Genomic DNA, 27,214 nt, shown 5'->3' on the forward strand with positions numbered 1-27,214 from the left:
ATAAGTAAGCTTGGAAATTGAGGCTAGCTATATGTTATCTGGCGGCTGCATAAACCCATTAAAGAAGGAGTAATGTTGTAAACGTTACCTTGAGACAGTGGACTCCCCCTGTTTCCCTCCCCTATGTCCCTCTATCTCTCCTTTATTGATTTGATAAAGCCTTGGATAGCCTACTAAAGCTTTCACATTATCTAAATGGGTACTGGGGAATGGATTAAGGTAGTGCATCTGTTCTTGTAGTGAGTAATACATCTGCATTCTGAAGTAGTGTATCTGTATTGTAGTGAGTAATACATCTGCATTCTGAAGTAGTGTATCTGTATGTAAGCTGAGTAATACATCTGCATTCTGAAGTAGTGTATCTGTATTTGTAGTGAGTAATACATTTGCATTCTGAAAGTAGTGTATCGTGTATTGTAGTGAATAAATACATCTGCATTCTGAAGTAGTGTATTCTGATTGTAAGTGAGAATACATCTGCATTCTGAAGTAGTGTATCTGTAGTTGTAGTGAATAATACATCTGCATTCTGAAAGTGATATCTGTATTGTAGTGAGTAATACATCTGCATTCTGAAGTAGTGTATCATGTATTGTAGTGAATAATACATCTGCATTTCTGAAAGTAGTGTAATCTGTATTGTAGTGAATAATACATCTGCATTCCGAAGTAGTTATCTGTATTGTAGTGAGATACATCTGCCATTCTGACAGTAGTGTATCTGCATGTAGTTGAGTAAATACATCTGCATTCTGAAGTAGTGTATCTTATGTATGTAGTGAGTAATACATCTGCATCTGAAAGAGGTATCTGTATTGTACCCAGTAAAGCTGTTAGTATGCGTTGTGTTTTTCTATAGTTGAAATAATGCGTACTGTAACTGTATATTCAAGCATAATTAAGTTGTGAGTCTGAGGCCTTCCGGGTGGCGCAGTGGTCGTAGGGCGCAGTGGTCTAGGGCACTGCAATTGCAGCGGCTAGCTGTGCCACAGAGATTCTGTGTTCGCGCCCAGGCTCTGTCTTACTTACGGCCCGACCGGGAGCGTTCCGTGGGCGATGCACAATTGTCCCTAGCGTCGTCCGGTTAGGCGAGGTTTGGCCCGGTAGGGATAGGTTATTAACAATGTAAGTCACGCATAGTGCCACCCCTAACAAGGATTTCCTCACGACTAACTGTAGATGGACAGAAAGACACTCCCTTTCAACACAGGCATTTTAACAGCTTCTCCTCTCTTCTCATAATAATACTATTTAACAGAAGACAGACCAACAATCAATCTCTCCTATAACACAAATACTGCTGTAGAAAAAACATGATATAGATACCGATGTGGATCTTAATTTGAGCCAGTTTTGCTACATTCAGGAATAAAATCCTGCAGCAACAGGTAAAGTGAACTGTTATGTGGATTATAATTAGTGACTTTTGTAGAGGTTGATACTTTTCAAAGTGGAAATTACCAACGTTTAAGTTCTCCAGCAAGAGGGTGATCAATTAAGATCCTACATTGGTAGTGCTCCATACCAGATTAAAGCCGAGTGATGAACGAGACATGGGAGTATTAACATATAGCAGGGTTTCTTTTATCCTGGTTCTGGGGACCAACAGAGGTGCACATATTTGTTCTTGCCCATCACTAACACCACCTGATTCAGCCAGTAAAATGCTTGATATTAAGTTGATTTGTTTAAACAGGTGGGTTTGTAATGGCCTTATAGCAGTAGAGAGTAGTACAGACTAATGAGCAGTGGCGGTTCTAGCTTATTTGGCTCCCTGGGCGAACCCCACCTTCAGGGTAGCCAATGTGCAGGGGCACCGGTTAGTCGGGCTAATTAAGGTAGTATGTACATGAATGTATAGTTTAAGTGACTATGCATACATGATAAAAAGAGAGTAGCAGCAGCGTAAAAGAGGGGTTGTGGGGGTAGCCACTTGACTACTTGTTCAGGAGTCTTATGGCTTGGGGGTAAAAGCTGTTGAGAAGCCTTTTGGTCATAGACTGGCGCTCCGGTACCGCTTGCCATGCGGTAGTAGAGAGAAGAGTCTATGACTGGGGTGGCTGGGGTCTTTGACAATTTTTAGGGCCTTCCTCTGACACCGCCTGGTGTAGAGGTCCTGGATGGCAGGCAGCTTAGCCCTAGTGATGTACTGGGCCATACGCAGTAGTTGCCGTACCAGGCAGTGATGCAACCAGTCAGGATGCTCTTGATGTTGCAGCTGTAGAACCTTTTGGGGATCTGAGGACCCATGCCAAATCTTTTGAGTTTCTTGAGGGGGAATAGGGTTTGTCGTGCCCTCTTCACGGCTGTCTTGGTGTGTTTGGACCATTCTAATTTGTTGTTGATGTGGACACTAAGGAACATGAAGCTCTCAACCTGCTCCACTACAGCCCCATCGATGAGAATGGGGGCATGCTCGGTCCGCCTTTTCCTGTAGTCCACAATCATCTCCTTAGTCTTGGTTACGTTGAGGGATAGGTTGTTATTCTTGCACCACCTGGCCAGGACTCTGACCTCCTCCCTATAGGCTGTCTCATCGTTGTCGGTGATCAGGCCTACCACTGTTGTGTCGTCTGCAAACTTAATGATGGTGTTGGAGTCGTGCCTGGCCACGCAGTCGTGGGTGAACAGGGAGTACTGAAGGGGACTGAGCACCTAGGGGCGGCCCGTCAGGAAGTCCAGGATCCAGTTGCAGAGGAAGGTGTTTAGTCCCAGGATCCTAAGCTTAGTGATGAGCTTTGGGGGTACTATGGTGTTGAACACTGAGCTGTAGTCAATTCATAGCATTCTCACGTAGGTCTTCCTTTTGTCCAGGTGGGAAAGGGCAGTGTGAAGTGCAATAGAGATTGCATCATCTGTTGATCTGTTGGGTGGTATGCACATTTGAGTGGGTCTATGGTTTCTGGGATGATGGTGTTGATGTGAGCAATTACCAGCCATTCAATGCACTTCACTGCTACGGACTTGAGTGCTACGGGTCTGTAGTCATTTAGGCAAGTTGCCTTAGTGTTCTTGGGCACAGGGACTATGGTGGTCTCCTTGAAACATGTTGGTATTACAGACTCAATCAGGGACATGTTGAAAATGTCAGTGAAGACACCTGCCAGTTGGTCAGCACATGCTCGGAGTACACGTTCTGGTAATCAGTTTGGCTCTGCGGCCTTATGAATGTTGACCTGCTTAAAGGTCTAACTCACGTTGGCTACGGAGAGCGTGATCACACAGTCGTCCGGAACAGTTGATGCTCTCATGCATGCCTCAGTGTTGCTTGCCTCGAAGCGAGCGTAGAAGTGATTCAGCTCATTTGGTAGGCTCATGTCACTGCGCAGCTCGCAGCTGTGCTTCCCTTTGTAGTCTGTAATAGTTTGCAAGCCCTGCCACATAAGATGAGCATCGGAGCCAGTGTAGTATGATTCAATATTAGCTCTGTATTGGCACTTTGCCTGTTTGATGGTTCGTCTGAGGGCAGGACAGGATTTCTTATACACTTCCTGTTAGAGTCCCGTACCTTGGAAGCGGCAGCTCTACCCTTTATCTCAGTGCGAATGTTTTCTGTAATCCATGGCTTCTGGTTGGGGTATGTACGTACGGTCACTGTGGGGATGACGTCCTCGATGCACTTATTGATAAAGCCAGTGACTGATGTGGTGTACTCCTCAATGCCATTGGAAGAATCCCGGAACATGTTCCAGTCTGTGATAGCAAAACAGTCCTATAGTTTAGCATCTGCTTCATCTGACCACTTTTTATAGACCAAGTCACTGGTGCTTCCTGCTTGATTTTTGCCTGGAAACATGAATCGGGAGGATAGAATTGTGGTCAGATTTACCAAATGGAGGGCGAGGGAGAGCTTTGTACGCATTTCTGTGTGTGGAGTACAGGTGATCTAGAGTTGGTTGCGCATTTAACATGTTGATAGAAATTAGGTAAAACTGATTTAAGTTTGCCTGCATTAAAGTCCCTGGCCACCAGGAGCGCCGCCTCTGGGTGAGCGGTTTCCTGTTTGCTTATTTCCTTATACAGCGGAGTGAGTGCGGTCTTAGTGCCGGCAGCTGTCTGTGGTGGTAAATAAACAGCCACGAAAAGTATAGATGAAAACTCTCTTGGCAAATAGTGTGCTATTCTATCTAGCCGGTGCAACGTATATCCCGCAAGCTGAATATCCATGTCATCATTCAGCCATGATTCCATGAATCATAAGATGATACAGTTTTTGATGTCCCGTTGGTAGGATATTCAAATGATAAGTACCTCGTCTAATTTATTGTCCAATGATTGTACGTTGGCAAGTAATATTGACGGTAATGGAAGCCTTCCCACTCGCCTTCTGCGGATCCTACGAGGCACCCTGCTCTGTGTCCTCTGTACCTGCATCTCTTTCTCCTTGCCAATAACGGGGATGTTGACCTTGTCCGGTGTTCGAAGTATGTCCTCTGCGTCCTGCTTGTTGAAGAAAAAAGATCTTTGTCTAATCCGAGGTGAGTGACGCTGTCCTGATATCCACAAGCTATTTTTTGCATTAAGATACGGTGGCAGAACATTATGTACAAAATAAGTTACAAATAACGCAAAAAACCCGACATAATAGCACAATTGGTTAGGTGCCTGTAAAACTGCTGGCATTTCTTCCGGCGCCATTTTTTAGATGAGGGACAGTGGTCGCTACTGTTTCTCTCCATGCTGAGTTTGAGTAAGTCTCTCCTTCTGGAACCCCATAACAACCATAAATGTGTTATTGTCTGAAGTGTTTCATTGGTTAGACCAGATAATAGGGATCCAGCTCACATTTCAGTTCCACAATTCCAAATCCCCAGTCTAAGAAAAGTGCAAGAGAATCTGTGACATTTAACACCACTCAACAACACCATAAGACTGTGTTAGTCCACTGAGCTAAAGCCCGGCTTCAAAAGACAGATGGTCATAGGATAGTCACACACTGTTGAGAGATGAAGGAAAAACATAATAGTTTTCCACTTCCTCCTTAGTATTCTACAGCAATTGACCACCATTGTTTCACATTCACTTTTTCTTTTAAGAAAAATTATAGAATAAGAGTTGTGTAGGAGTAGCTATAGGTAAACAAACACATGCTTTTTGTGAGTGTGGTGGGAAGAAAAAGGAGATGGAAATAAGTAGGGAAGGTATAGAAACTCTGACCAGGTGCTTAATATAACATAATACAACATAATAATATAATGCAACACAACAACATTGGCTGTAGTGACCATAACATTGTGGCAATAACAAGGAAAGCCAAAGTGCCAAACGTTGGGGCTTAAAGTAAGTTCTAAGAGATCACACAAAATATTTTCTCAGGACTCTTTTGTTGAAGATTGAACATTTATGTTGATCTGATGCGTATGGGGAAGTGAATCCAGATGCAGAACTGGAAGTATTTTTTAAATACTTCCCCTGAATTGATGATGCATTGAAAAATGGTATGGTTCAAAGACGTGATGCAAAAGAGCTGCTCAGGTTATTGCTTGACATACTGTCAATTGAGAAATATTGTGACTAAGCTTAACAAAAATAATAAATTATATTACCAAACGAATAAATGACATAAAACACAATGGAAAATACTTTGGAGTACCTAAAATGATATCATGGGCAGAAAACCCAATTAATCTCCATTGTTCATTGAAGTTGATGGGTCATTTACAACAAAACCTTTTGGTGTTGCAAATCATTTCAATGACTATCTCATTAGTAAAGTGGAAAAACTCAGAATGGAAATGACAACACTGAACAGGGAACCGTCATATTTTTGTATAAAATATCTAATAATGAAATAGAAGGGTTATTGTTTTGAATTTGGTCAAGTTAGTGTGGGAGAGGTGGAAAAACTATTGTTATCCATCAACAATGATATGCCACTGGGTATAGACAATCCTGATGGGAAACTATTGAGAATGGTAGCACACTGCATTGTCACCACTATTTGCTATATCTTTAACCAAAGCCTAAAGGAGTGTGTGTCCACAGGTGTGGAAGGAAGCTACAGGAATTCCATTTCCTAAAAATAGTAAAACACCCTTTGCTGGCTCTAACAGCCGCCCAATCAGTTTGCTGCCTGTTCTTAGTAAACTGATGTAGAGAATTGTGTTTAACCAAATACAATGCTGTTTTTCAGATTTAACTACTGATTTTCAGCATGTCTATAGAGAAGGGCACTCAACGTGTACTGCACTGACTCAGGGGACAGGCGATTGGTTGAAATAAATTGATAATAATATAATAGTTGGAGCTGTATTGTTAGATTTCAGTGCAGCTTATCATGTTATTGATCATAAATTGCTATTGCAGAAACTCACTTGCTTTGGCTTTACATCACCTGCCATCACATTGTTGGAGAGTTATTTATCCAATAGAACCCAGGGAGTRTTTTTCAATGGAAACTTCTCTAACATCAGACATGTACAATGTGGTGTCCCTCAGGGCAGTTGCCTTGGGCCATTAGTCTTCTCTATTTTTACTAATGAATGCCACTGGTCTTACACAAAGCTAGAATGACTGTATGTGAATGATTACACACTCTATATTTCAGCACCCAAAGCCAGGGAGCTCACTGAAATTATAAATAAGGAGTTACAGTCAATATCAGAATGAGTGATTAATAATAAACTGTACTAGTTGTTAAGGCTCTGGTCCTGTCTCATCTTGATTACTGTACGGGTAATATGGTCAAGTTCAGAAAAGACCTAGCAAAGCTGTAGCTGGCTCAAAACATAACAGCACGCCTTGCCCTTAACTGCACACATAAGTAACATCAACAACATGCATTCCAGTCTTTCCTGGTTAAGGGGTGGATGAGAGATGAACTGCTTCTTAGTTTTTATTTGATGACTTTATTATTTTTCATTCCTTAAATGAATAATCTAATCTCTGCTCAGGCAGTAGCAGTCAGCCAGCGAGGCCATCTAAAGGTATATGGTCCCCATACAGTACTGTCTTTACTAATACTATTTAGCTACCCTGCCTAAGTAGAGTGCCTTCGGAAAGTATTCAGACCCCTTTACTTTTTCCACATTTTGTTACATTACAGCCTTATTCTAAAATTGATAAAATTGTTTTTTTTCTCATCAATCTACACGTAATACTCCATCAATCATGACAAAGCAAAAACATTTTTTGGGAAGATGAACCTTTGCCCCAGTCTGAGGTCTTGAGCGCTCTGCAGCAGGTTTTCATTAAGGATCTCTCTGTACTTTTCTCTGTTCATCTTTCCCTCGATCCTGACTAGTCTTCCAGTCCCTGCAGCTGAAAAACATCCCCACAGCATGATGCTGCTGCCACCATGCTTCACCGTATGGATGGTGCCAGGTTCTCCAGACGTGACGCTTGGCATTCAGGCCAAAGAGTTCAATCTTGGTTTCATCAGACCAGAGAATCTTGTTTCTCATGGTCTGATAGTCTTTAGGTGCCTTTTGGCAAACCCAAAGTGGGCTGTGATGTGCCTTTTGCTGAGGAGGAGCTTCCGTCTGGCAACTATACGATAAAGGCCAGATTGGTGGAGGGCTGCAGAGATGGTTGTCCTTCTGGAAGTTTCTCCCATCTCCACAGAGAAACTCTGGAGCTCTGTCAGAGTGACCATCGGGTTCTTTGTCACCTCCCTGACCAAGGCCCTTCTCCCTCGATTGCTCAGTTTGGCCGGGTGGCCAGTTCTAGGAGGAGTCTTTGGTGGTTCCAAACTTCTTCCATTTAAGAATGATGGGGGCCACTATGTTCTTGGGGACCTTCAATGCTGCAGAACACTTTTGGTACCCTTCCGCAGATCTGTGCCTGGACAAGCCATGAATTCCTTCGAATTCATGGCTTGGTTTTTGCTCTGACATGCAATATCATGCTCTGACATGCAATATACCTTATATAGACAGGTGTGTGCCTTTCCAAATCATGTCCAATCAATTGAATTTACCACAGGTGGACTCTAATCAAGTTGTTGAAACATTCAAGAATGATCAATGGGTAACAGGATGCGCCTGAGCTCAATTTCGAGTCTCATAACAAAAGGGTCTGAATACCTATGTAAATAAGTTATTTCAGTTTTTTATTTTTAATAAATGTGCAAACATTAAAAAAACTGTTTTCGCTTTGTCATTATGGGGTGTTGTGCGTAGATTGCTGAGGAATAAGACTGTAAAGTAACAAAATGTTGAAAAAGTCAAGAGGTCTGAATAGTTTCAGAAGGCAATATATGCTGCAGAGCTGTCTGACTTCAATCATTTTACTTGTTTGTCAAAGGAGATAAGGAATACTTTTTTTCTGTCCCTGTCATTGTGTTGTGTACATTCCTCATTGATGTGGTTTGTGTGCATCGAACCTAACTTAGCAGGCTTAAAAGTGTATCCGTCCAGAGATCTGTATGATACAATGACGATGCCTAACAATGAGAGTATTTTTCCCAAAGGCAGTAAGGCAGGTGAAAAGTTTAGCTCCGAAAGTAAACCCATAGAACGCATTTGGCTTATTTTAGACAGATTTTGGCGAGAGTAAAACCTCTTGCTTCGTCTCTTCGTCTCTGATCTGTCTTTGAGCTAAAAAGAATTGCCGCAATAGATTATGATCATTGCAGTTAATTACCACACTTCTGCACTGAATTAATTTGAATATTTGCTTTCAGCGGTCATTACTACTATCGTCCTTTCTGAACTTTGCGAGGCATGTCACTTCACCCATCTCTTCGCATAGCCCACCATATGCACTGTTTCTTAATAACCACAATTGATGGATCCAGAAAGAATTACTGTGGGAATAAATATCACTGAATTACATAACTATTTAAATAAAAGTAGGCTAATGCAATTGAAAGCATCAACTGTTGCTTACTGAAACTCCCAAGTCATCCAATTGTTATAATACATTTTATTGAAGCAAATAGCCTACTGCAATTGGTCAACAACTTCAGTGCTGTTTCGGGCTGCTTGAGACAAGAGCAGGGGACTGGTCTTAAAACTTCTTATGGCTGCAATCCCGGTAAAGGGATGATATGACAACAGCCAGTGAAAGTGCAGGGCGCCAAATTCAAAAAACAGAAATCTCATAATTAAAATTCCTCAGACATACATGTGTCTTATACCTTTTAAAGGTAATCTTGTTGTTAATCCCACCAAAGTGTCCAATTTCAAATATGCTTTTCAGCGAAAGCACTACAAACGATTGTTAGGTCACACCAAACCACAATAACACAGCCATTTTTCCAGCGAAAGATAGCAGTCACAAAAAGCAGAAATAGAGATAAAATTAATCAGTAACCTTTGATGATCTTCATCAGATGACACTCATAGGACTTCATGTTACACAATACATGTATGTTTTGTTTGATAAAGTTCATATTTATATAAAAAATATCTGAGTTTACATTGGCACGTTACATTCACTAGTTCCAAAAACATCCAGTGATAGTGCATAGCCACATCGTTTCAACAGAAATACTCATCATAAATGTAGATGATAATACAAGTTATACACATGGAATTATAGATATACCTCTCCTTAATGCAACCGCTGTGTCGATTTCAAAAAAACTTTACGGTAAAAGCAAACCATGCATAATCTGAGACGGAGCTCAGAACAATAGCCAAATAGCCGCCATGTTGGAGTCAACAGACCAGAAATTACATGATAAATATTCCCTTACCTTTGAGGATCTTTATTAGAATGCACTCCCAGGAATCCTAGTTCCACAATAAATCGTTGTTTTGTTCGATAATGTCCATTACTTATGTCCAAGTAGCTACTTTTGCTTGCATGTGTAGTACACGTGTCCAAACGCTCGCGCAGATATTACAAGTCGAATAAACTGTTCAAAACTAAGTAGATAATCAATCTTCAGGATGTTGTTATCATATATATCCAATAACGTTCCAACCGGAGCATTCCTTCTGTCTGTAGAAGTTATGGAACGCAAGGCGATATCATGAGGAATGCGCATGACCAGGAACTGGCAATCTGCCAGACCAGTGACTCATTCCCCTCTCATCGCGCCCCACAACACAGTATAAACTTTATCAACGTTCTACCGACTGTTGACATGTAGTGGAAGGCGTAGGAAGTGCAAACAGATTCATATATTACAGGGAATTGAATAGGCGATGAGTTTAACATCGACCAGCCTCAGAATTTCCACTTCCTGTTTGGATTTTTGTCTCAGGTTTTTGCCTGCCATATGAGTATGTATTACTCACAGACATAATTCAAACAGTTTTTGAAACTTCAGAGTGTTTTCTATCCAATAGAATAATAATATGCATATATTAGTAACTGGGACTGAGGAGCAGGCCGTTTACTCTGGGCACCTTTCATCCAAGCTACTCAATACTGCCCCTGCAGCCATAAGAAGTTTTTAACTTCTTAATTCAATTAATGTCCGATTTTTTTCTTTCCACTTAGTCTCTGTTTGGATATTGGTTATAGGCTACAGTTAGGTTGTGGAAATGTTAGCTACGTTGAGGTGAGTGCTCCTCATGATCATCTTGTCAAGTTGGCTCATTTATTGCCCTTGATCAGAACATTTTGCCAACATGCTAATGTAGCTTAAGAAATATATTATTTTGCTCTTCAGTCGCTTAGTAGCCTAGGCCTACTACTGACAAAAAACCTGTCACTTGTCTTAATCAATGTGATGTTGTTTCACTGAATCTCAGTGTGTATATTTGGTTAATGCTCTGGCTGGGCAAATAAGTGGAGGTGGTATAGCTCATCTATTCGTTTTCTCCTCTATCTGCTCTTTAATTACTTGATACTTTTTTTTCTTATTCTTATCCGTATTTTTTTTAAACTGCAATGTTGGTTAGGGGCTCGTAAGTAAGCATTTCACTATTTGACGCATGTGACTAATACAATTTTATTTTATTTKATTTGATTATCACTGATTAGAACCATTTAGCATGCAGTAATGTAGCCTAAATCAAGTGCATTATTTAGCTCGATCACATATAGACAACTTCAAAAACCTGCAGAGGTTGAAAAAGAGACGTGGATATATGACAGCGGTTCCACACCTTCCTGTGATGCAAGCTGTGTGGGAAAAATATTATTTGTATTTTATTCCGTTATAGTCCATTATATACTTCCATTATATACTTAGCCTACCATAACATATATATTTGTTGACAACAAACAAAATAACTATTGATTTTATGTAGCCTATAGGCTCAAAATATGCTATTTTGTTCTTTTGAAAATTCCTTTTAGTCTTATAATGTTTCATAGGACTTCTTAAAAACATTGCCAGATTTATTTAGATTTTTTTTACCCCTTTTCTCCCCGATTTCGTGGTATCCAATTGGTAGTTRGTCTTGTCTCATTGCTGCAACTCTCGTACAGACTCGGGAGAGGCGAAGGTCGAGAGCCATGCGTCCTCCGAAACACAACCCAACCAAACCACACTACTTCTTGACACAATGCCCACTTAATCCGGAGGCCAGACGCACCAATGTGTCGGAGGAAACACCGTACATCTGGCAACCATGTCAGCGTGCACTGCGCCCGGCCCGCCACCGGAGTCGATAGTGCGCAATGGGACAAGGACATCCCTGCCAGCCAAACCCTCCCTAACCCGGACAATGCTGGGCCAATTGTGCGCCGCCTCATGGGTCTCCCGGTCGAGGCCGGCTGCGACAGAGCCTGGACTCTAACCAGAATCTCTAGTGGCACAGCTAGTACTGCGATGCAGTGCCTTAGACCACTGCCCCACTCGGAGGCCCAATGAGATTTTTTTTACAGGCAACATACCTTAACATCCTTCTGTAGTGTATCAGTGTGTCAGTGTTTTTTACTATTCATGTTTTTGTTTTATTGTGGACCCCAGGAAGAGTAGCTGATGCTTCTGCAAAAGCTAATGGGGATACAAATAAATAAACACAACACAACAGTTTCCCTYATTGCAGGTAGAGATCAGTCGAGATGGAGAAAGGTTATCCCGGGGATGGTACTTCCGCCCCTTACCCAGGACCTCCCATGAACTATGGGGGGATAGCCACGGGCCAGGGCCCCCAGCCAGGCTTGTACCCCCAGCCCCCAGGCGGATACCCTGCCTCCCCTGGTCCTCCACAACCAGGGTTCCAGCCTGGTCCCTACCAGGGAGGTGAGTGTCTACTGGTTCATATTGTACTTTAGAAGGCTGGATTTACTGTATATTCTGCGTGTGAAAACCAAGCATTTTCGCAAATGAGTTTTTGCAAAAAAAATACCTCTAGCTTAGAATGTTTGTTTCTATATTTTTTCTTCTTCGCCATTATCAACTACATCTTAGAGACAACATGACACACAACAAACACTTTTAAAATACACATTTGGGTCTATGGAGATGAATTGAAAGTTCTCTGCACCTTGTGGCAACTACTGTAGATATGATACAATCAGCCCAAGCCAAGTCAGAACACACAACAACAACAAACAGCCTGATTGGCTGTTGTCTGCATGTCTGTCTCTCCTGCTCTTTGTTCACATGGAGACATTGGAAAGTCCCCTGTCCTCCAGTTCTCCCAAATCATTCAAGCACTTATAAAGTATGAACATACTGTTTAAAAAGTTATCTTCAGTGTTCTTTCCCCTCCTTTGAATGATATTGATTGTGTTGTGGATTACAGCACAGCAAACACTCACCTCCTTCAAGTACTATTTTGCAACACCACTTTGGAGACACTCCCCTTCAATGTCAATAAACACTCAAACACCTACGCACACAATAAACCTTTCCATTATATGTAACTACGCACATTCTAGTAATTTATCACAGTACATGCTCTTATCCAGACATATGTAAACAAGCTCATATCAAGGGAAGAACAATCATATAGTCAATGGTGGAAATGGGGTGGAACCCATTGGAACTGGAAATGGGGTGGAACCCATTGGAACTGGAAATGGGGTGGAACCCATTGGAAATGGAAATGGGGTGGAACCCATTGGAAATGGAAATGAATTTGACTGGGAGTGAATTGTGTTGATGATATGGTGCAACTATCTGAATCAGTTTCCCCCCAGACCCCCCTTTGTGGGTTAACCCAGTTAAAATGATAGTTAAGCAATGTTACATATTTAGACAATTTTTTTCCTTACCTTGAAAGGAGTCTGAGCAAGCAACCTTCAACAAAAGACTGCTTTCGAGGTAAGAAAACAATATCTAAATAAAGGTAAACCGCTATGTAAAACTGTAAAACTCCCTTAAATGTAAAACTCCCTTTAATCAAGTCCATTTCCACCACTAGATACAATCTTATTCCACAGTACGTGGTGGTATAGTAACAATATGTACATTGCCTTGTGACCACATTGTGATTGGGATCTTACTCTCCCATTCAAGGTCCCCAAGCAGGTGTGTACCCACCTCCACCACAGTACACCTCTGGACCAGGTGGACCGGTGCCAGTCGGTGAGTTGATACTTCCACTTCCACCACACACACACAGTGTTGTACAGCTAACCTTGTGGGGACACAAAATTCAGTCCCATTACAAATCCTATTTACCTAACCCCTAACCTTAACCCTAACCCTAACTCTAACACCTACCCTTACCCTAACCCTAACCCTCACCTTAACCCCAAAACCTAACCTTAACCCTAAACGTAACCCTAGCTCTTAACCCTGACCCTAAAACTAACCCTAGCTCCTAACCCTAAACCTAATTCTTACCCTAACACTAATTCTAACATTAACCCTAAACCCCCTAGAAATAGCATTTGACCTTGCGGGGACTAACAAAATGTCCCCAGTTGGTCCCATTTAGGTTTGTTTACTATACTTGTGGGGACTACACACACACACACATGCACACACACATAATCAAAGCTTAATTGGGGTCAATGCGAGCTAAATAAGGAACTTACTCGAAGAGTAACCCAAATGCATGACATGACATGTTTGAACACAACTTGTGACCTCAACTTGTGACCTGAGTAGAATCATTTCCCCGGAATTGACTCAAACTGCCCCCTCCAACACTAGCTGTACATAGTTCAGACTGAAACAGTATCGTTTAGTCCAGCTGCCCACCACAGTGCATTCATATGAAAATGTGAACATATTCAGTCTCTCTGTGTGGGCAGCCTGAGCAGTGCCTGCTTGTACAGGAAGGTCCTGGACAGGAGAGGTGGGCGGGAACAGGAATTCATGGAAAGAATTGAACATAGCATTTTCAGGAATGAGAAAGGAAAGGGAAATACCGGGGAAAAAACTCACAGAATATCTATGAACTGTATCCAAAGCTGCTCTGAGAAACCAGGGGATATGAAGTTACAGAATGTCTCAGTCAGAGCTACTCCAGGAAACCAGGGGATATGAAGTTACAGAATGTCTCAGTCAGAGCTACTCTGGGAAACCAGGGGATATGAAGTTACAGAATGCAAAGTTCAGAAAGCAAAATCTGTGTATACATTCATAAGATAACCAGTTAATGTTTCCATCCATATTTTGGATGAGGCTTTTCCTCTCTTACTGTATCCCAAATGGAACCCTATCCCCTTTATAGTGGGCCTATAGGCCCTGGTCAAAACTAGTATACTATATAGGGTACAGAGTGCCATTTGAGACACAGACTCGCTCACCCATTTGGGTTGTGACCCTTCTCTAACACTGATGTTATTGTGCTGTGCCAGAGAGGTACCAGCCAATCATGGTTGATTTGATTTGGAGGCACTCTAAAATGTGCAGCAGCCTGGTGGGAATGAATGGACTCTCTGATCCTGGATCAGCTTTCCTTCCTCAGCTCTCAGGCAGACTCAACTAGCCTGGTCCCAGATGTGCAATCTACAACGTCATTGCTGTAATTGTCACAATGAGCACGAACAGGTCTGCGACCAGGTTAAGATTCTACATTAAACTGGTTCAAAGGAAATATTCTTATCTGCTGTGGAGAACTGTTTAGCAGAACAAAACGATGCCTGAGTAAATATTTAGTCTTTAGAAAGGGAAGGTTATTTGATTCTCTTTGGGCTAGTATAAGGAAGTGCAATTCAACTGTGATTGTGTGTGTGCACATGCRCATGTGTGTAGAAAGTTTATAAAGCGCAGTTGTACTCAGCAGACCACTAGGTGTCAGCATTGACTTTCACATATTTATTTCTGTCTTTCTAGATAAGGGAAATTAAGTTGTTTTCATGATCCACTAAATAGTTCCTTTTACATTACACTCTTCAATTACGCTACAATCCGTGTCACATCGGTGCCCCCTTCAAAGTTGTAAAGAAGGATGGATGGAAAGTGAGATAGACAAATGACATGGGAAGAGGCAAGAAAAGAAAGATGGACAGAAGAAGAAAAACATAAAAGATTGGAAAATGTTAGGAAAAATAATAAGGAAAAAAATTGAACTTGTTGGGGAACTTGGTTACCTTGACTCTCCTCAGTGACTATGCAATAATGTCTCCTAACATTGTCTCTCCTCAGTGACCCATGTAATAATGTCTCCTAACATTGTCTCTCCTCAGTGACCCATGTAATAATGTTCTCCCTAACATTGGTCTCTCCTCAGTGACCCATGTAATAATGTCTCCTAACATTGTCTCTCTCAGTGACCCATGTAATAATGTCTCCTAAACTTGTATCTCTCCTCAGTGACCCATTTAATAATGTCTCCTAACATTTTCTCTCTCCTTTCTCCTCACTGACCCATGTATAATGACTCATAACCTTGTCTCAATCTCTCTCTCCTCAGTGACCCATGTAATAATGTCTAATAACGTCTCTTAACCTTCTCTCTCTCTCTCTCTCTCTCTCTCTCTCTCTCTCTCCTCTCTCTCTCTCTCTCTCTCTCTCTCTCTCTCTCTCTCTCTCTCTCTCTCTCTCTCTCTCTCTCTCTCTCTCTCTCTCTCCAGTGACCCATGTAATAACATCTCCTAACCTTGTGTGTTTCTCTCTCTCTCCTCAGTGACCCATGTAATAATGTCTCCTAACCTTGTGTGTTTCTCTCTCTCTCCTCAGTAACCCAGGTAATAATGACTCCTAGCCTATGGAGGTCGGAGGTTCGACCATGTGTCCCCACTGCCAGCAGCACGTGGTCACCAATACAGAGACCAACGCTGGCCTGCTCACCTGGCTCATCTGTGGAGGCCTCTTCATTGTTGGGTGAGAGAAATCATTCAGTAATGCTATGCTGTAGTATAGCTGTGTATATGACCGACTGGGGTAAGAAACCCGGTTGCACCACACAACAGTGTTAGCCCTCTCAACTAAAGCCTATATTCATACCTTTAATTAGTGCATTATGGAATAGGGTACCATTTTGGACAGAGACAATTAATGAATCCCACTGTTTACCCTCTAGGTGCTGGCCATGCTGCGCCATCCCGTTCTGTGTAGACTCATGTAAAGACGTGGATCACAGCTGTCCMAACTGCAACAAAATCATCTACGTCTACAAACGGATTTGATATTAATTTGACCTGACGTTACTGTACTACCTTTATCTGAAGGACTGGGACATGGCACTTGAATCAAATCAACATTTCTGTAAATGTATGAGGATCGTATTCACTAGGGCATGTGATGTTGTAGTGGGCAACCCATTTTTGTATGGGTTGCCCTAGCGGAAATTCAAACCCACAAGTGCCAAGCTCTATCAGGTCCCTGGCCAGACTTGACCCTTGTAGTGACTACCAAAGAGAATCCTGATACCAAAGACTGGTAGTAGCTGCGCTATAGCTGTTTCACTGTAGTTCTGTACTCGTCTGAAGTCCATGAAAGTAAAGGAACTTCTAAACCATTGTAATATTGTTATATTGAGATGTATCTATCACCATCATACTTCTTATTGTAATATTGTTATATTGAGATGTATCTATCACCATCATACTTCTTATTGTAATATTGTTATATTGTGATGTTTTTGTTATTACACTCTTGCCTCACCGATCGCGTTCTCTTTTTTCCTCTGAACGTTCTACTACTCATTTGTCATAAAGGACCATTGTCAATAATTACAATGGATCTTATGGTTGTCTTTTCACTTCCTGCCTAGTTGCTCTGTAAAGCTCTGATTAGAAGGAAGATGGACTCGCATTCGCTTTATCTATGAACAGATAGGAGCCTGAGCAGACTTGCCAACAGTTCTTGTCATCCGTTAACTGTGACTACTTCAAACCTCATGGTTTCACAGCACCTGTTTTAACTTTATCTCACCAGGGCTGCGTTCCCAATTATCTCTCCTTTCTTCCCAAAGTGTGACTTGTTCACTTCTCTTCATGGATATTGACAGGAAATGACTTGTACATGGAAACCCCCTCGTTGCCATGGACACAACAGGAAGAAAGTGTGATTATTGGAACGCCCAATTCCTTGTAAAAACCTCATTGTATAAATTTCCTGCAACAGTCCATCAACTTTCTGTAACTAACATTTAATCTGTCCGACCAGTAGCACAATTCAGAAATGGTCCCTGTTGGGCTAGATAGAGGAAGTGGAGAAGCATTCAACTGAGACACAGCTGACGTCCTGATAGAATAAGTGCTCTTCACGGTTTAGTGAGTTTTCAGGTTGCCAATTCAATGACATACTTGATAATCTTCTGATAACTGAATGCTCCAGTTTAGTGCACACTCTCATGAAAGACAATTGTTCTTCAACAATTAGAAAGGTCACACAGGGAACGAGGGAGAGATGAATACAGAAACGTTAGATGTTTGTTTCTAGAAACACCAGTGTGCTGTTCAAAACCACTCAAGTCCTTTGTTTGTGCTTTGTTCAACATGCCCGGACATGTACAGTACGGTCATTTGTTGTTGAACGTATTCACCGGAGCTGAGTACAGGCCACCCAAAATTCTACTGCCTTGAGCTCCTGCACCTCTTATTATCTCAACAGTATTGTGGAGCTCCTGCACCTCTTATATCTCAACAGTATTGTGGAGCTCCTGCATCTCTTATTAGCTGAGCTCCCTGCACCTCTTATTAGCTCAACAGTATTGTGGAGCTCCTGCATCTCTTATTAGCTGAGCTCCTGCACCTCTTATTCAACAGTATTGTGGAGCTCCTGCACCTCTTATTATCTCAACAGTATTGTGGAGCTCCTGCACCTCTATTAGCTCAACAGTATTGTGAAGCTCCTGCACCTCTTATTATCTCAACAGTATTGTGGCAGTCTGCACCTCTTATTAACTCAACAGTGTGAGCTCCTGCACCTCTTATTATCTCAACAGTATTGTGAAGTCATGCACCTCGCTAATATCTCAACAGTATTGTGGGAGCTCCTGCATCTCTATTAGCTCAACAGTATTGGGAGCTCCTCACCTCTTATTTATTCAACAGTATTGTGAGCTCCTGCATCTCTTATTAGTCAACAGTATTGTGAGCTCTGCATCTCATTATTAGTGAGCTCCTGCACCTCTTATTATCTCAAAGTATTGTGGAGCTCCTGCACCTCTTATTAGCTCAACAGTATTGTGGGCTCCTCACCTCTTATTATCTCAACAGTATTGTGGAGCTCCTGCACTCTTATTAGCTCAACAGTATTGTGGAGCTCCTGCATCTCTTATTAGCTGAGCTCCTGCACCTCTTATTAGCTCAACAGTATTGTGAGCTCCTGCCATCTCTTTTAGCTGAGCTCCTGCACCTCTTATTATCTCAACAGTATTGTGGAGCTCCTGCACTCTTATTATCTCAACAGTATTGTGGATCTCCTGCACCTCTTATTAGCTCAACAGTATGTGGACTCCTGCATCTCTTATTTAGCTGAGCTCCTGCACCTCTTATTATCTCAACAGTATTGTGGAGCTCCTGCACTCTCTATTAGCTCAACAGTATTGTGGACTCCTGCAATCTCTTATTACTCAACAGTATTGTTGTGCTCCTGCACCTCTTATTAGCTCAACAGTATTGTGGAGCTCCTGCACCTCTTATTAGCTCAACAGTATTGTGGAGCTCCTGCACCTCTTATTAGTCAACAGTATTGGAGCTCCTGCACTCTATTAGCTCGAGCTCTGCACCTCTTATTAGCTCAACGTATTGTGACTCCTGACTTCTTATTAGCTCAACAGTATTGTGGAGCTTCCTGCACCTCTTATTAGCTCAACAGTATTGTGGAGCTCCTGCACCTCTTATTAGCTCAACAGTATTGTGGAGCTCCTGCCACCTCTTATTAGCTCAACAGTATTGTGGAGCTCCTGCATCTCTTATTAGCTGAGCTCTCTGCACCTCTTATATCCAACAGTATGTGGATCTCCGCACCTCTTATTGCTCAAGCAGTATTGTGGAGCTCCTGATCTCATTAGCTGAGCTCCTGCACCTCTTATTATCTCAACAGTATTGTGGAGCTCCTGCACTCTCTATTTAGCTCAAACAGTATTGTGAGGCTCCTGCACCTCTTATTAGCTCAACAGTATTGTGGAGCTCCTGCACCTCTTATTAGTTCAACAGTTATGTGGAGCTCCTGCACCTCTTATTACTCAACAGTATTGTGGAGCTCCTGCACCTCTTATTATCTCAACAGTTATTGTGGAGTCTCCTGCTTACCTCTTATCTCAACAGTATTGTGGAGTCCTGCACTCTTATTAGTCAACAGTATTGTGGACTCCTGCACCTCTTATTAGCTCAACAGTATTGTGGAGCTCCTGCACCTCTTATTAGTTCAACAGTATTGGGGAGCTCCTGCACCTCTTATTAACGCCAACAGTATTGTGGAGCTCCTGTACCTTCTTTATCTCAACAGTATTGTGGAGCTCCTGCACTCTTATTATCTCAACAGTATTTTGGAGCTCCTGCACCTTTATTAGTTCAACAGTATTGTGGAGCTCCTGCACCTCTTATTTGCTCAACAGTATTGTGGAGCTCCACACTTCTTTATTAGCTTCTAAACACGATTGTGGAGCTCCTCCTCATCTGCTATTTTATCTCAACTAGTCTTGTGGAGCTCCGGACTCGTTATCATAGGCCCTAGAGTTTCGTGTTCATTGCATCAGCTCTTTTACTCTCAACAGTATTGTGGATCTCCTGCATCCTAAATGTAAATAGAAACGGCACCTATTCCTGTCAAGTCAAGCACTGGATTCAGTGAGAATAATGGGTTGTATTCATTCAGTACACTCTTGGAAAAAAGTGTTATCTAGAACCTAACAGGGTTATCGGCTTGTCTCTATCCATAGGCGCTGTCCACATAGGAGAAGCCTTTGAAGAACCCTTATTGGTCCCATGTAAAACCCCTTTTGGTTCCAGGTAAAACCCTTTTGGGTTCCATGAGGAACCCTTTCCACAGTGGAAAAAAGGTTCTAACTGAAACCAAAAAGGGTTTTACCTGGATCCCAAAAGGATTCTCCTGTGGGGACATCTGAAAACCCATGTGGAAACCTTTTTTCTAAGAGTGYACACACCATAGCAAACCATAACAAAATGTTTTTTAATGAAAATKAGAGTTTCCCATTTTGGCCCGCTTGCCTCCGTTTGGTTCCTAGTGAATACACCCACAGTGAAACAGAGCTGTAGTTCCAACGTGCCAGTAGAGGGCACTCAGCCTTACTGAATTGGCTGTTCTCTACAAAGTCTTGAGGAACAGACTACAATCACTTCTCTGCAAAACATGACTATTGAGTGATTCAAACTATTGAATGCCGTTAGTGACGTCTTCCTTGTGACATCTTTATAATTTTACGAACATTGGGAACATTGGTTTTTAGAGGAGTTTACGAACTTGGTTAATTGAAAAACGTCCTCGCTACAACTCAAGTGAGCTAATAAGCTACTGAAGTTTACCCCCTTGAGGTTTGGGTAAGCTCTAATATATTACAGATTCACACAAATAGTAAGGTCTCTGGGCTGAAGACATGGTAAAGGGAAGTAGAATTGAACCAAGGAGGGAGGGGGGGAGAGAGAGAGAGAGAGAGAGGGGAGAAGGAGAGAGTCCTGTGGGAGTGGTGAAGACAACTTATTGGAGCTTTCGTTGCTACCGACCATTCAAATGAATCACACCCTGTTGTATTAGGCAGAGTGGAGAACGATTGGGAAAGAGTGAGAGGTAGAGAGAGAGTGCATACCTCCTCAGACTGTTAAACACTGTGAACTCACTGAACTGAGAGTAAAGAAGAAACTATAATGCAGTAGATCAAGCTGAGAGGAGAGAGAGACCAAATATTGTACGGTACCCATTGTTCATTTACTGTGTGTGTGTGTGTGTGTGTGTGTGTGTGTGAGGGGGGGGTCAATTATTAGCTGATCAATTAAATATGGGGATGAGCTACCCAAATCCAGTTGCAGCGGGAAACACATGACGCATTCTCAGTATGTTTTATAGTATGTACATTTTTGAAAATCAAGTGTGTTTTAAATGCCAAGATGTTATACTCATTTCGGGTTCTCATTTAGTAGAAATTGCTGCACACTTTAAAGGAATTTCAAAGCCATAATGCATTGGAAGTGGGGGGAGTTTTGATCACAAGATCTCTTTACGTAAACAACATAACTTTGAAGATGGAGAATAGCGAAGCTTCTTGTTCTCCTTAAAATTATCAAAACAATTTAATCGTAATATTACATATTTGAAAACAGATCTGCTTTATGTTATCACAGTTTGAACAGTAACATTATCTACAGGGTTAGCTATTAGCTTGCTGTTGAGCGACAACTTCATATTTAACATTAGCATTGTTAGCTAGCTACTTGTTGTAAATACCAGGGCTTGTGTTCAAACTGTTACAGGATCTGATGACAATAGAGCTAGCCAGCTTGTAGTCCTAAAAACCAGAAATGCTTTACCTCTGGTTCATTCAGCCATTCCTATGGGGAAAATGACAGGAAAAGAATAGTGTTTTGGGATTAACGTTGAAATTAAGGTTTGAGGTTAACACAGGCTTAGGAGATCTTAAACGTTTTGTTCTATGAGGTAATACCAGTCAGTTAACATGACCTTTATGTATTATGAAGCCTTTTGGTGAAAAATGCTTAGAAATTCACATAAAGTGATAGCACAAGATGGTGCCAAAGAACATGGCTGACGTTTTACATTCTCCCAACCAATTGTGCTATTTTGTTAGTTTTTTTCTGTTTTGTATAACTTATTTTTTAACTTATTATGTACATATTGTTGCTGCTACCTTCTCTTATGACCGAAAATAACTTCTGGACATCAGAACAGCGATTAATCACCACGAACTGGAAGAAACTTTTTCCTTTAACGAGTCCGACGAGAAGCATATCCTGCTTTCACTGGAACAGGCCCAGATCCCCGCCTTTTGCGTGAAGAAAAGACGCAGGAAAAGGGGCAGCGTTCTGAGAATCCGTAGGCGAGCGAGTAAACTTCCACTGCAATCTGTTCTTCTTGCTAACGTGCAGTCATTGGAAAATAAAATGGATGACCTAYGATTAAGATTATCCTACCAATGGGACATTAAAAACTGTAACATCTTATGTTTCACCGAGACGTGGCTGAACGACGATACGGACAATATAGAGCTAGAGGGATTTTCCATGCACCAGCAGAACAGAGACGCTACCTCTGGTAAGACGAGGGGTGGGGGTGTGTGTCTATTTGTCAATAACAGCTGGCGCGTGATGTCTAATATTAAAGAAGTCTCGAGGTATTGCTCGCCTGAGGTAGAGTACCTTATGATAAGTTGTAGACCACACTATCTACCAAGAGAGTTCTCATCTATATTATTCGGAGCCGTCTATTTACCACCACAGAACGAAGCTGGCACAAAGAYCGCTCTCAACCAACTCCATAAGGCCATAAGCAAAGAAGAAAATGCTCACCCAGATCGGCACTCCGAGTGGGACTTTAACGCAGGCAAACTTAAATCAGTTTTACCAAATTTTACCAGCACGTCACATGTGCAACCAGAGAAAACAAAATCCTAGACCACATTTACTCCACACAAATATATGCATACAAAGCTCTCCCGCGCCCTCCATTTGGCAAATCTGACCATAATTCTATCCTCCTGATTCCTGCTTACAAGCAAAAACTAAAGCAGGAAGAACCAGTGACTCGCTCAATACGGAAGTGGTAAGATGTACAGGACTGTTTTGCTAGCACAGACTGGAATATGTTCCGGGATTCATCCAATGGCGTTGAGGAGTACACCACCTCAGTCATCGGCTTCATCAATAAGTGCATCGACGACGTCGTCCACACAGTGACTGTACGTACATATCCCAACCAGAAGCCATGGATTACAGGCAACATCCGCATCGAGCTAAAGGCTAGAGCTGCTGCTTTCAAGGAGCGGGAGACTAATCTGGACACTTATAAGAAATCCCGCTATGCCCTCAGACAAACCATCAAACAAGCAAAGCGTCAGTACAGGATTAAGATKAATTAAGATTGAATTAAGATAGTTCGTCCACATCACCAACGAACTATCATGGTCCAAACATACCAAGACAGTCGTGAAGAGGGCACAACAAAACCTTTTCCCCCTCAGGAGACTGAAAAGATATTGCATGTGTCCCCTGATCCCCAAAAGGTTCTACAGCTGCACCATCGCGAGTATCCTGACCGATTGCATCACCGCCTGGTAGGCCAACTGCTCGGYATCTGACGTAAGRCGCTACAGAGGGTAGTGCGAACGGCCCAATACATCACTGGGGCCAAGCTTCCAGCCTTCCAGGACCTATATAATAGGCGGTGTCAGAGGAAAGCCCATACAATTGTCAGACTCCAGTCACCCAAGTTATAGACTGTTTTCTCTGCTACTGCACGGCAAGTGGTACCGGAGTGCCAAGTCTAGGACCAAAAGGCTCCCAACAGCTTCTACCCCCAAGCCGTAAGACTGCTGAACAATTAATAAAATCTCCCCCAGACAATTTACATTGACCCCCCCTCTCTCACTTTTGTACACTGCTGCTACTCTCTGTTTATTATCTATGCATAGTCACTTCACCCCCATCTACATGTACAGATTACCTCAACTAGCCTGTACCCCTGCACACTGACTCGGTAACGGTGCCCCATGTAAATAGCCTCGTTATTGTTATTCTTATTGTGTTACTTTTTATTATTACTTTTTACTTTAGTCTACAGTACTTAGTAAATATTTCCTTAACTCTTCTTGAACTGTACTGTTGGTTAAGGCCTTGTAAGTAAGCATTTCACGGTAAAGTCTACACTTGTTGTATTCAGTGCATGTGACAAATAAAGTTTGATTTGATTAAGATTATCTCATAGAACAACATGTAGAAGATCTGCTAAGCCTGTATTTACCACAGATCTTTTTTATTTCCATAGGCCGTGTCCAACGAACCAWGACTGTCACGCCCTGATCTGTTTCACCTGTSCTTGTGCTTGTCTCCACCCCCCTSCAGGTGTCACCCATCTTCCCCATTATCCCCTGTGTATTTATACCTGTGTTTTCTGTCTGTGTGTTGCAAGTTCGTCTTGTTTGTTCAAGCCTACCAGTGTTTTGTCTCAGCTCCTGTTTTTCCCTAGTCTCTCTTTTTCCCGTCCTTCTGGTTTTTGACCTTTGCCTGTCCTGACTCTGTACCCGCCCGCCTGACCACTCTGCCCGTCCTGACGCCTGAGCCTGCCGTGCGTCCTGTACCTTGGCCTCCTACTCTGGATTATTGACCCCTGCCTGCCTTGACCTGTCGTTTGCCTGCCCCTGTGGTTACAATAACTTTGTTACTTCACACAGTCTGCACTTGGGTCCTTACTTGAAACCTGAAATGAACGGGATTAGTGCCTACAAAAAGACGCCATTATATTGCTCTCTATACAGGCATTTAATTCAGTGGTGAACTGTGGAGGAGAAATGCCGCTACAAAGGTGTGAGTTAGTCATGTTGCCATAGTACTGTAGCCTCTCTGCCACTGGCACTATGCACTGCCACTAGTTATAGTAATGTAGTAACGTGGTACTACTACTACATTCCTCAATTTTCCTCAGCGGTGCTGGTCCAACACTTCTATTTTCTTCTAGTTCTCCTGACGTCAATGTCGGTTTATGTTGTGATGTTCATGCAGATGCAATATTACTTTCTACCTGAACGGTATCAGCCTGAATGGGTCTAGGCTAGCTAGTTTCGTTGCACATAACCTTTTATTTCTTTAAATTTAATTTTTTTTTATTAACCTTTATTTAACCATGCTAGGCTAGTTGAGAGCAAGTTCTCATTTACAACTGTCGACCTGGCCAAGATAAAAGCAAAAGCAGTGCGACACAAACAACGACACAGAGTTATACATGGAATAAACAAACATACAGTCAATTAATACAATTAGAAAAAGCTCTATATACCAGTTGATGTGCAAAATAGAACACGGATAAGGGAGGTTAAAGGCAATAAACTAGGCCATAGTGGCGCAAAATAATTACAACATATCATCAGCAATTAAACACTGAGTGATCAGATGTTCAGCAGATGAAGTGCAAGCAGAGATACTGGGAGCGCAAAGGAGCAAAAATAAGTAAATAACAGTATGGGGATGAGGTAGCTGGTGGTGAAAGTAACGGTAAGCTTGCTCTCATTATTGTTTGACCTTGGCACTCCAATTTGATAAAGTATTTAGCTGTCTACAGAAAGTTCTACTACCCTCATGTTTTGGTTAATGTTATACTTGGTCGTACGTCTTTCATGATCTATGTGGAGGAGTGTGAGCTRAAGGGGCAGCTGTTGCCTGCATGAGTGAAAAATAAGTGGGATAACCATAAGCAAAATCACACAGTACTCTACTGTATGTTATCTTGGCATTTTATTGCTGTGCTGTACTTGGATAATAAAGTTTCCCTTTTTCTCTGAGAGCAACAACACTTTCCCATCTATTTCCTATGCTTCACCAGAACGTTCAYCTCAGTGTGAAGATACAGTAGACATGTTAGAAAGGTGTAAGTGTTCTAGGGAATGTCATAACACCTTTTACAGGCCTTTATGTGTAGCTAGTATGTTTGATGCTGAAAGCTTCCCCACCAGAATCAGTCGGTGGGAGGACACAGCCACTCCATCACCCAATCTCGTCCTCTCCCTCCCAGAAGGGTCCAGATGTGGAGGCGAGAGAAGGAGGGGACTGCCAAGGAGGCACACCTTATGGCCATTTTAGAGGCCGGGATTAAGAAGTAGTTTTATGTATGCATTATGTAGCTATTAATTGTTTTTGATKAAGTCCTTTTTTTTAAGCCCAAAGTGGATTTCTGTTTTCTCATTGATGTGTTTCTTGTTTGTAATAAAAACATGTATTTGATACAGGTACAGCCGCTGTTGGTGTGTTTTACTTTGAACATTTCAACATCAAAAAGTGCACTCTCACATCTAAGCTATATTGTCGCAGTTGCATGGCAACAATTAGATACATTGAAAGAACAAATAAACCTGCTCACTGCTAGTGCTAGTATCACTTTATTATTGACGCTTCTTCATAGATTGTTGCTCCACTAAACGAAATCAATGGATATAATTTGGGAATAATAATTGATTACATTTCTATAGTGCTTTTCATAACATTCTGAAAGCACATCAACATATGAAAACAAACCAGCAATACATCATGAGTAGCCTAACTATKGTTGTCTGGGTCAACCAATAGAGGCCAAGTCTGAGTGCATGCATCTTCCAAAGATGGACAGGAACAGTTCAAGGTTGATCRGAGGAAGGTGGTCAGGGAGATGGTTGATGAAGGAGTCTGGTGACGATCTTGTAGAGGTGAACCAGCATGAGTGGTGTAGCCACTGGACTTCTCCTTTGCAATGTATGTCACCCACTTGGGTGATGCCTCAGCAGCTCAGGGCGCCAGAAAGCTCACCACACAATATTGTAAGTAGTAGCCAGTCATCCTCATTACGAGCCCGCTGCCTYAGCACTGCATTCCTCTAMTGCATCTCCCATTCAAGCTTCAGGTGACTCTTCAATTGATTCATGCGTAGGCCTACGGTACACTCATGTTTACTCCAAATACGTAATTCCAAATGCTAGCTACTTAGCTAWMATTAGCCAAAACAACAACACAAAAGGTCACTGGGTSGGGCTACAGAAGTTCCTTTCTGGTTCATATGAAGCTGTAACTGATGGTGCGTACAAGACAACAGGGAACTCAGAATTTGTTTTAATCCAACTGGGAAAAATCGATTTGAACAGTCACCCAACTTGAAATAACAAGTCATAAACKCAGGCATCGTCCTAGAGCTATGACTTCTGTGACTTTCCCAGTCAGAGCTCCTTATGTTTCTGAAATCACACATATACATAAGCCAGATTTTGGCCATGGCCTGTGTGTGTCTGTGTGTGTATGCTGAATAGACTACAATTACAGACACCTGCGTTAGCGTCACACAGATTGGAGCTCAGACTTTGATTGATGG

The 27,214-nt window shown here is 42.1% G+C and overlaps 1 pseudogene; it reads left to right on the forward strand.

The window, feature by feature from the left end:
* Positions 1 to 16,558, forward strand: part of LOC112072214 (lipopolysaccharide-induced tumor necrosis factor-alpha factor homolog) — a 24,523-nt pseudogene extending 7,965 nt beyond the window's left edge.
* The last annotated feature ends 10,656 nt before the right edge of the window (positions 16,559 to 27,214 follow it).

Source organism: Salvelinus sp. IW2-2015, unplaced genomic scaffold (genome assembly GCF_002910315.2).
Source record: "Salvelinus sp. IW2-2015 unplaced genomic scaffold, ASM291031v2 Un_scaffold1856, whole genome shotgun sequence".
Lineage (NCBI taxonomy): Eukaryota > Metazoa > Chordata > Actinopteri > Salmoniformes > Salmonidae > Salvelinus > Salvelinus sp. IW2-2015.